Genomic DNA, 12,337 nt, shown 5'->3' with positions numbered 1-12,337 from the left:
CAAAATATTATTGATTGTAGCACCTGCCAAAATGCGTCCTAAAATCTATTTTCCTATATTTTATGTAAATACCCTAACTAACTATTATTGGCACCATTTTTTTAGATTATTTTAATCAGTGATTTTATAAAAGGTTATCAACAAGACTCTTTAGAAATGTAATATCAAAATCTTAGAACGGGTTCACACGAAATGCCTATCTCTTTTAAGTACAAGGACGCCATCTTGGCGCGCGGACCAATCACAGCGCGCTCTTCAACTAAATTCAATATGGCGGACAGGTACCTGCCTATTGCGTGAGGCCATTTCGTAATGCTGTGATACATTGAACAGTTGTGTGGATCTCAGTTAAATCTTATTATAAGTTGACAAATATATATATACAAAAAATATGGGTATGATCATTCAACTAAAAGTTGGCTAATTGCTTTAACATATGAGAAATTTAACCTTAGCTACCTAATTGTTTCAAATGACTTTGCTTAATTTATAATAAAACAATGCAAATAGACAATAAATAACTAGTTAACATTTTACACCAGTATTAGATGATTTTACGACGTAAAGTGAGTGAGATAGCTTTTGTAACTGACCTAGGTACAGGCACACAATAAAATTTTATGTATTTTGAAATAAACATACTGAACTATAATTTATTAACAAAATATTATATAATTCGAGGCGATAACACCCCTAGATATTTACGGTCAAGTACGTATGTTGATAAAGACTCACTGAAATATGAGAACAGATGTTCGGGGTGAACGAACGAGAAACGATGCGCTTGCGTCGCACGACCAGCGCCGACGATTTATTTATTAAATTCTCTGTCTACATTAACCTGGCAATTTATACCTAAATAGTCTTAATTACTTTATGACACAATTTGACAATGAATTAACGACGCAATCCCTATCTTTGACGCCATAAAACATATAAATTGCACTTCAGAGTTACAACATGATAATAATCTTTATTATCACTAAAAGTGTGTAGTGTTTAGCATTTAATTGTGAACATGTGGTTTAGTAATTGCTATCATTTAATATTGAATTGTCGACTCATCTGATAAAAAACTTCTCGTGCATGTTTAGAAGCAGATAAATCCGTGTAAACTTTATAAAAGCGATTACTTCTTCATGTTTTAAGATAAGGTATTACAACACAAGCTTAAAAAATACACCTTATTAAAAAGTCCCCAGTAATTAACTGGAACATTTATTTAGCAAACAAAAAATGGAGCATCATTTTTCTCTTCTAAATATAATTTCGTTGCGATAATAGATACATAGCAGTAGATATGGGGAGGGCAGGGAAGGTGATTTAAGAAAATTACATTATAAAAAGAACAGAAAAAGGACCGGAGGGTCTCTCGGCGGCGTCGCTTGAAAGACATTATTATAAAAATGTACCAATTTAAATTCAAACATAAAAGCGGTCTGTTGATGCTCTATTGAGAGTAGATTTACTATACAGATGGGACAGGGGTATGTCTAAAAGTATGGAGTTGTAATTTCATTTTCTTTAACAAAATAGAATGAGAGAAAGAAAATACATTTATTTACGAGTAACATGTACCTACAACGAACAAACAATACATAGGTAAGAAAACAGACAAAAAAGATAGGTACAGATATAAACATTTCTTATCCAATGGTTGACAATAATTTCTAAAGATTTTCTAAAGAAGCGTTAGGCCATAACTCGAATCCAAAATAGAGTCAAAGCCCAATAAATTCACTATCAAATACTACTAAGTTTCACTTGAACAAAACTAATCTATCTAAATACCTTTGTGCTAGGTTTTACTGCTACTTTTCTTAAATTGGAAAAGCTGAGACGGATCAAATCCTGTCGAAACGGCAACTTTGACAATAAAAACTTTCTTTGTTACCGAGATAGTATCGACTAAACTCTTTCATTCGATCTCTTCTATTCAGTGTACACATCGGTTTAAATGACTTTCGAGTAACGTTACCTCTGACTTACGGGTAAAGGGACTGTAGGGGACTCAGTTATTAAAAACTTTTGAAATCTTTGAGATAAGAAAGCTTTTTATGTTTTAAGAATAAAGGAGCTATCAAACTGATAAGGTTGTAAGTGTACCTAATTTGCTGTTTTACATTTGTTTATTTTTTGGTGTTTGCTACGATAGAATAGAAGCGTTGTTGGTATTCTTACACAGATATTAGTTGCAATACTTAATTTGTTACTGGCAAGTAGGTACTTGGTTATAATATCTTGCGGCTTTCAATCAAAACAAAAGACTAACACGGCCGAGATCTTAATTTGAATTTCGAACGTGGAATATTAAGCAAATTCCTTGGCTCTAAGCCGGCTGCAATTACAAAATATTCCCGAGAGATTCCAATTAAAACGTTTCATCCGCAAAATTCCACAAGGTCGGAAACTTCTAAGATTCCTCCCTCCTCCCTGTACGGGAGGGTAATTGCTCCTCGCATTCCCCGGATGTCTTACAGGCGGTTCTTGTTCCCACTTCGGACGGAATGTCAGTAGTACGACGCCGAACACACAATTATTATTATTCAAGGCACCCGTCCACTAAAGCGTAACGTGTGAACTGATATTTAGGTAGGTACTTGACCCTTTCCTTCAGGTACCTATAAATATTTTAAGGAGACTGAGACCGATAGATCGGCTTCGGATTTTCTGTGATAGGTGAGAAAACGATCCAGTGGGTCGTAGGCCTAATTATAAACGAGCAATTACTTACGTTTTTTATAGCCGTAATATTTTTTATTAAACCGATAATTACATGATAAACTATTACTATTAAGTATTTACATAAGATTGACGCCTCCATACTGTAGTATATATGTATATACCTATGTATATAATGCTAATTTCCTCACGGCAAGAGCAATGTTATCACATCCGTGACTTGTACTCGGTATCTCGTTTTATATGACCACAGCCAAAGGTTACAAAGTAACTTATCTGCTGAGTCTTTACAAAAATTCTCCGAAAGTAAATTGCCCGATTATGGATAATTAAGATAAGTAGAGGTGCATTAGTGGGAGAACGAGGGAACTTTTTCTTTTAATTCCCTGTGAGCGAGTCGGCACACGCACCGCCGATATTTATAAATAATAACATAAAACAATATAGCAGTGGCTCTTAAGAGTTCGCTACATAAAGCTCGCCCCGAGAATAAATGGATTACTTGTGTCCGCGGCGCGCCATCTAGCGGGGGGCGCGCGAACTCTATGAGTTATTGTTATTGCATGGATAGCCCCGCTTCCGAACATGTTTTCACTTACACCCCTCTTGTAGGAGTCGTAAAAATCTGCCCGAAATATTTTATTAAATTGATTGTATTTTCAAAACATGTCCACCGCAAAATATTCTTGGATTCAACACACACCGCTGACGTTGTTGCTTAACGTATCTACCTATATTGTGAAACTTTTTCTTAAAAAGACCAAACTTCTCTGAATCCTATCAAATAACTTTGTGATATTCGCAACCTAATAACGATAATTTAACTCTAATACCTATACTTAATCTTTTTAAAAAGTTACCACATAGTATTTCATGTGCTTGTTAAGGCCTAGGTGAAATAAATCATTTGAAATTAAAGGAGTATTATTTTCTCTATAACATAGTTACTTCAAGAGGCACATCCCAATACTAATTAGCGTACAAAAAAGGTGAAGTACACACAACACGCACTGCTGAACGATAGCCGAGACTTATTAGCGCAACGAGGCCATAAAGTGAGCGTTCGTTAACTCGCGGCCAAACGGACACATAACTTACCCACCGTACAGGAACACCCGCGTTGAGGACTACCGTATGTAACTTGTTCCTTTAATTAAGGACACTACTTTCAAAAAATATTAAAAGTTTGCAAATATACTGAGCACTGATGAGGCCAATAAGATATCAATGATAATAAAAATAAATTGTCTATAATATTTCGGGAAGACTTGTCCCCCCCAGACCACTATTACAACTGCGTAGGATGTCATAGTAACAAAAAATATAAGAAGAAAGAAACAAGAAATAAAATAAGTTTCAGATTGCAGTTAATATAAAATGTAGCGGACCTATTGCCATGGTTATTTGGACACAATAGAAAATACTGATGGTGGCATACCAAAATCGTTGATGTGTAAAGATATAATATCAATTCTATTATCAGAAAATAGCAGTCCAAGATTGAAGTCAAAATAGCCTTATCGTTATTGATAAAATGAGGGGTTTGCCGCTCCTTCTGTGGGGAGTTCCAGGTAGATAAAAACGTTGGATCAAGAATCAAGCAAGGGCAATACGGGGTAGCTATAGTTTGACTAAATTGGGGTTCGGTCTTTCATTAGCTCAATTTCAGTAGCTATAGATACGTTGGTAAGTACTAAGTTTAATTAATTAAAAGATGTACCCACAAGTACCTCTACTTAGCACAGATTTAAGTATAAGAAGCCAAAAATAAGAACACCTTCATTATAGAATTCTTTATAAACAAAAATATTCAGTAAAACTGTATGTTAGGCTAATTCTACAATTAAAATAAAAGTTGGGAGTATATTATCTTACTAAATAAAGATATTTTTAATCAAGTAAGTAAGTAAGTAGTAGAATTTGGTACAGTTTTAAACCTGAATAATATTTATAAAAATACCAAGGAATGAACCACACTGCTATTGAATTGCAGAGAACTTAAAACACGTTTGGCCTCTGCGAAGGTTTAAATTGAATTAATTTCTACTAATATAATTTTATGCCTATCTAATATTATATCCAATGAAGTCTTTATTATGTTTCAACCATAAACGGGTAATAGAAAACCTAACAAAATAAGAAAAGATGTAAGCATTTAAAATTAAAATAATCCGCGCATAACGTTTTGAGATAATTATCTGCAGTAAATTAAGTTGCATCCTAAGATCATTAAAATGTTAACCAGTCGGAGGCTATCGAGACAAAATTTAACATACAGCGACCACACACCACGTGGAATTCAGTATCGGACCCTCAGATTTATAATTCAATTTATTTAAACATACCTGCCTGACAAGTTTCCAAGTAGCATTTCTGTAGCCATGCTGACTAACAGACGTAGGTATACAAGTAACTTATTTATTGAAAGGAAAAATAATAAAAATGAGGTTAGAAACTTGCTCCAAGAAATATCAGGCAAAGTTTTTGATCAAACCGCTTAGTGATTCAAAGTGGACTTCAAAGATAGATTGGCTGTATTAATGGGTTTCTGATTAAATTTCCGTGATGTAATCTAAGCCAGAGACAGTTTTTAATTAGTTTCTAGGAAAAATCTTACAAACAACGTACCTAGAGACTGTTCTCCGTCGCCATCTGTGTTTGACGTTCAATGAGATATGTTTGGCGCGAGGCCAAACGCCGCGCATTCGTTTACACCCTATGTTTACATCAAAATTATTCTTCTGAACTAAAACAAAACATAATATCCACATGTTTCTTACACAACACCACTATATCGTTTAAAATCTGAAACTATACTGACTGGTGTAAGTCAGCTTTCTCTTTGCTTGCAAAAAAAACTAATTTGAATTTTAATAGAAAATTGGGTCAACATGCCTTTCTAGGAAGAGTTTGTGCGTTTGCTTGCATTGTCTTTATGTAGATGCAAGTGTGTTCAAACATAAACATTTTTTCATCGGAATATTAATAAGGTCTTAACAAAAATATTACCTATGCAACTGTATCTACCCTTTTTTTGATTTCTCTACTGACTTTGGTTGGAATGGAATTGAAAAATATAGGTAGGTTAAGGAGCATAGGTATTTTAGACTGTATCTCAATCTTGTACAAAATGCACAATACCTGTGTAAGTATTGGAAACAATTACTTACCTACATGATTACAAAAGCATAAATCAAAATATAAATCATATATCAAATAATTTCAAAATTAAAAAAATATCATAGGAAATTTCAGGAGAGAACCCTGCAGTGTCCTAAGTTAGGGAAGGTTTTGAAAGGAATTTTACTGTATGTATATAATTTTATTTTTAATAATTATTTTTTTTTAACATTAAATTACATAAACTAGCATTTCCCTATAAACATTGAATATTGGGAAGCTCTACAAAACTGGTTGAGAATGGCGCCCTCTTACGGAAAAGTGCCGAACTTTTAGACGCTTAAAAGCTCTCCACTCAAAAGACAGAGAATAGAGAAACATCTATATCGTAGACTACGTACATCGGCAAATGTGAATCTTAGTGTAAATTAATAGTTTAAATAACAATAAAATGAGATATATGGCACTTAAGTAATAAACCTGTACACTTTATTAGAGTAACATTAGTTAGTGGCATTAAATTAAAGTTTGTTAACAATCTCTTTAGTATTGCAGGTCACCTTGGTAGTGTGTATATGAAACAGTTTACTTCTGCAAAATAGGTATATCATAATAATTATACTCTGTTCAACATTAAGGTCTGAAAGGCTTCAGAAAAACTTAAATTAAATATTAAGTATATATATTTTTTTTTCGTTATTGTTTAGGTAGGTTTTCTACACAATCACAGTATTTTCTTCTATGTTGAATAGATAAGTATTCTGCTTGAAATAAAAAAAAAATGATTCTACATGAAAGTAGATGGATTTAATATTGATCTATAGAATTCTACTTTTATTTTCATGAAAATTGTACCTTCTCCTTAGGTGAAATATAAAAGACAATCTTTTGTAGGTATTTCACCTAAGGAGTACAATTTTCATGAAAATAAAAGTAGAATTCTATAGATCAATATTAAATCCATCTACTTTCATATAGAATTTTTTTTTTTTGTTTCAAGCAGAATACCTATTCAACATAGAAGAAAGTACCGTGATTTTCTAGAAAACCTAAACAATAACAGAAAAAAATAACTGAAGGGCATGGCTACGTTGATAGGACTCTGCATTTATTATCCAAATTGAAAACAGCGCCATCTTGACCAAATCGAATGAATCGACTTCTACCTGAAGTAGGGGTCACAAACATTTTTCACACAAAATTTTCAATTCAGAATTAAATAATAAATTATATGTAAGTAGGTACCTATTGTATGATCTTTGTTTTTTTTTGCGTAGGTACTTACTTAAAGTAAAATATTTTTAGTTTTATTATTTCAATATATTTTTAGTATTAAAACTTTTTTATATTGATCGCTAAGTTGCACTGTAAGAATATTTTTTTTGCTTATCACTCAATAGATTATGAATTTACTGAAAAAGATTATGGAATGAGAATTAATTACCTATAAAACACAGAATACAAATTTTAAACAGAAATATTTTGCCAAGAGGCAGATTCATATTTTACAAGAAAATATTTAACAAAGGTTGATAACTTCTGATCGTGGGCCCTCCCAATCGGCAATGATACAATCAAACTCACACACCAACAATCTTTGTTTGTGTGTGTAAGAATTTCAGCTGCAGGGCCATTGCCATGCCGAGCTATCGACGCCATTTTACTTTATTTGTTGTCTCTTTTCCCCACCCGAGATACGACCGAAGCGTAATGAGAAAAAAACTTGTCATGCTATCTCTTTCACACAGCGACGGGAGAGCCGGGTGATCGCAGCGTGAGTTCTTTCGATTCGAGAAGGGGAATGAAAAATTAAAAGAAAAAAGTATGGCGATACCGTTCGTAGCTTTGGTAGGACGGTCCGTGACCGGCGGACATTTTTGAGATACTTACTTGGAAGATGGCGGAAACAAAAAATATCGTTTTACGAGATTGGATATTTTGTCGCCTGGGGTTACGAACCAGTTTTGTTGTTGTTATTTATTTTCTTGGAGATGATTGGGTTTCTCATTTCTGATTTCAATATTTGATTACGTTGAACTTTTATGAATTCTTTGTAGCTATCCATAAAATTACTTCAATATGTAAAGTAAAATAAAAAGTTAATATTCTTACCTTTTAGGCAACGTCTTGCAGATAATTAAGCGGACTTTTCTTGCTTCATACCATTTTGATAAGATCTGAAAATAAACAAAATTTTTTTGAGAAAATGCTGCGGTAAGTTACAGGTAGCTGAAAGAATCGCAGAATAGCGCTGAAAACATGAAGGGAAAATAAAGTTTTAATTTCACGACAAACTAGAATTAATTTAGCTATGTAGTATCTACTTAGGTACAACGTTAGTAGAACCTTTCTAAGTAGGTATGACGGGGTAAACAACCTATTATAGTCACATTGCTACCTATTTGTAATCTTATGTAACAACCTCATTACTGAATGGCAACAGTCTGATTAAAAAAACCTTTAATGAATGTTACAATTCAGAAGATTTCATTATCTAATAATACCGTACTTTAGAATAGGAAATTCTTATCACACAAGAAATATAACTCCCAGTTTGCAATTGCATCTGCGAGCAAAAACGAAAACCTAGACAATAAATTGCCATCACCTTCCGGTACATAATTCTTTTCCATCTAATTTATATACCCAATCAGTCTTATTTATAGTAAACAGTGGCGGAACACAAAACATTGCTTAGTTGCAGCAGGGTACGTTAAGCGGTACACAACGACCTCTCATAAATTAACTCAGTACGTAAGTACATATAGTGCAGTAACATCGATTATTTACAGCCACATACCTCTGAGATAATCTTTACTAAGTGCACGTTTTACTGGCCGGCCCGAAGCGGTTTGCCACTTCACTTTATGGTAAGTTAAGCAAATATTAATGGCGGTGAATTTATGACACTCTAAACTAAAGGTGCTGTGATCTCGCTGTCTCTTTTGCCGGCGACTGTACTTTGTTAGGTGTTCGTGGCGTGTATGGTTACTGCTTTTATGGCGCGGTTATGATTAAAGGTTTTCTAGGCTTTTAGTTTCTGTAAAGGTTAGTCTAACACTGAGTGTAATGAGTAAGTAAATAGATAGAGTACATAAATATAAATATAAATTCATAAATAGGCTGTAAGTAGGCTGTGAGGGCTTTTAATTTTATTGTCATTTACTTATCTGTTATATTTTTAGGCCAGGTTTTACCTGAGAAGTCCAGGTATCTATCGTACCTAGCTATATAGTTTTACAAACGCTTCTTCCTCATGCATAGGCATTTTTCAATACTTCAAGAAATGGAAACCCACCCACCTACCTATATTTCAGCTTCTTAAAGGTTTTACCATCTATCGGAAAGCTATTTAGCATAGAGCTTTTGCAAGGAAAAGCTACCAGTTCAAGTAAGAATTATAGCCACCAATAAAAAAAATATTTACTACGGGCGGCTGCAAAGGCCGGAGGCGAAACTCAGTGGAGTCGCGTCCACCGCGACGACTATCGCGTGATTGATACGCAATAAAGTGAATTTATTACGAGACCGCTATAAACGCACGCCCGAATGGCTAATCATCTATTAATCGCAATTTAACGCATCAACACTGTCAAATAATACTTGAAAGAACAAGCGATAAAAGTTTATTGCGCACTCGTGACGAAACGCTGTGCACTATGGTATCGCGTCGCTCGCGCACGGCGCCGGCGGCGGGCGGCGGGCGTGCGCGCTAGCGACGAATAGGCGCCGCCTTAATTTGCTCCAATCGCGGCCGTGTAAGGCGACACTATAAAAAATGCATAAAACCACACGGAAGGACTCACAATGCTCCATAACCTACCGCAAAAGTTTGACATTACAACAGCGCGATTGTTTCTTTGTTTATCGTATAAAATTTATAGGTGCCGCTTACCGTTTACGAGAGCACGGCTATGGCCGTTGAACTTTGAATCGCTTGATTACGGTTTTTTAATGGTTGAGTGCGAATATTCGTTAATATTTCATTGTTAGCTGACGCATTGTATTCGCGAGGCTCGGGCGTGCTTGCCTGCCTAATGTAATCTACACCCTTGCGAGCCATACGACCTCGAAGCACGACTGCTAGTTGCCCATTCCCGGCCTCCTAAGAAATGAATGTGAATTGCCTTCGCTAATGGACTTTAAAAGAAAAATATGAAAGCTTTCGAATACTGGCTTTTGGAAAATACCTATTTACCTGACAAATTAATAATGACGGGATGCTATTGAATTAACTCATACACCTTGCTAAATACTTTGTCTTACGCAAGTTCTACCTACTTATTGACAGATTTATCTAGACAAAAGTCGTCATAAAGAAACGTATAGATATGATAGGTAAAGCACAATAGTAAGTACCTACCTATGTATGATGAAAATTCTATAGTAAAATGTCAATATTCTTACGTGACCGAATTTATTTTCCCGTAGCCGCTGGAAGCTATAAAACTAATGGGTGGAATAACGCAACGGAGCCATGTACGTATATTCAGTGAAGTCAGCAAAACGGCTTCAAAGGTTTTTAGTACGTAGCAAGGAAAATAAGACTCGTATCATGTATTAAGTATAAAGTAGATAAAAGCAGAAAATATTATTTAATCACTACGTTATTTGCCTGCTACGTGGCTTACCTACTACGCAGCGTAGCAAAACATGTTTTGTTATATTGTTCAAAATTTCGTATTCTAGGAGTGTCGTGAATTTAACATTACTACTATCACTTACCTATATTTCAAGATTAGCCCTTGCCTGAATTATTTTTGTAATTCAGGGAAGGAACTGACAAAAGATGAGTTTCGTCTTTCAGCCGAGCAAGTATTAAAGCCAACGTATTTTCTCCCAACCATAAATACGTACAAATACGTATATTGTGGCTATTAGATACGTAATATCGTTCCATTCAAAGGCGCAGTGTAAACGTATCGCGATCGCCCAAACACCGGTTGTTTGGTGATGTTGTAAATCAAATCATCAATTATCGACAAGCGTTTACACTCGTGACGCCGCCGTGTAAACAATCTGGACATTAAAACTGCTGCTACCTACGTTTTACGACTATTCAATTTGGGGGAAAATCGATTTTATTCGCCTGATTTTCAATCGATTCACGGGTAAAGTTGCTCGGAGATTACCAACTTGGTGTTTGGCTTTCGATTTTTTTACCGAAGCTAGGAAGTGGTTGGCGGATACTGTTGAACACGGAAGAGATGCACGCGAGGTAAACAATGCTGCTGTAAACCAACGTTTATTTAGTTAGTGCTACACTACCTATACATCAATCTGGAGACGTAATTGGATTGGGGAAAGCGTTTCATCAAAAAATAGGAACTTACATGCAATCACTCACCTAACTTCTTCAACATTCTTCAACTTTAACGTGTACCAGAACGAACAAAACTATTTCCAGCAGTGATTTCACAATAACCTCCGTTTCAACCACGCTTTTCACTAATCAAAGTTCATTTAAAGTGGAGCACCAGCCGATATAAAGTCACTCTTAATTCCGAGTGCGTCCATCGGAGTCATCAAGTCGACTGACTATGTACGTCCTAACAATTGTATCACATATTTATGCCACTAACAAAACACTAACAAATTGATATGTTTATCTACAAAGAACTATAAATTCATTCAGGGCGAGCCCACCCTTTAGCGAGGGGACCCACCCTTCATATTTAAAAAAAAATGCAAAATATTACATAAATAATAAAAAAGACCGGCATTCCCCCATGATGTCTCCGCTATCTGTGAGATAGATATAATTTTGGCTAACTCATAGTTCCGGGGAAATGGTCCGTGATGCTTCTTTTGAGATTTAAATTTGTTTCATGCATTATTCATTGCAAGCGTCTCTGAAGACGTCGGGGAGCGCGCTTCAAAACTACATGTAAATAAGGTTATTTACAATATGATCTAGAAAAAATTCCATAGTAGAATAGGTAATAAAGAAAATGTTGATGAAATTTTCACATCGAAATGGAACTAAGGATTCATTAACAGCTAAACTTCCCTAGATTGGGATAAGGGCACGAGAACAGAGTTTGTTATGTACCAACTAAATTAATTTTCTTTGACACCACCCACCCCAAACATTTTCCCTCCACAATTACATTAATAACCCGCACTAGATCACACCGCCACCCTTTCCCATACAATTTGAAGTTAACCCTAAACTGGTGCCCATCGCCATTAAAAAATCAAACTGTGACGGACGTATAGGGGTGTCCTATGTTTTAATTTAATATTTTATTTGATGGGAAAAGTTGAAATTGTTAATGCGTGGGGGTATAATAATCATTAATTTGATTGGCCTCTTGAGTGTTGGTGTAAGATATTATTTTCTTGTGACTGTAATCAGTGTACCTACATCTTAGCCATAAAATCGTAATGGTGAGAGTAGTTCGAAACACAGATTTTTTTTTGTTTCTTGACTTGGTTCTTCAATCAACAGTTGATTGTTATGTGTGTGAGATACAGTTTTTTTGAGCAAGTAAACTAATAAAAAGTTTTATAGTCAGTATTGTGAATGTTCAAT

General features: G+C 34.9%; 1 protein-coding gene across 2 annotated transcripts in view; it reads right to left on the bottom strand.

Annotated features, from left to right (window-relative positions):
- LOC124634569 (homeobox protein abdominal-B-like) overlaps window positions 1–12,337 on the bottom strand; it is a 94,274-nt gene that overhangs the window by 28,625 nt on the left and 53,312 nt on the right. For both annotated transcript variants that reach the window (XM_047170187.1, XM_047170186.1), the window contains one exon: window positions 7,915–7,979. The gene's annotated coding sequence lies outside the window, so the exon portion shown is untranslated. The remainder of the gene's footprint in view (window positions 1–7,914; window positions 7,980–12,337) is intronic.

The sequence above is a fragment of the Helicoverpa zea genome, chromosome 11, assembly GCF_022581195.2.
Source record: "Helicoverpa zea isolate HzStark_Cry1AcR chromosome 11, ilHelZeax1.1, whole genome shotgun sequence".
NCBI classification, from domain to species: domain Eukaryota; kingdom Metazoa; phylum Arthropoda; class Insecta; order Lepidoptera; family Noctuidae; genus Helicoverpa; species Helicoverpa zea.
Note: the sequence above shows the minus strand (reverse complement) of the source record. Positions and strands in the feature narration are given on the sequence as shown.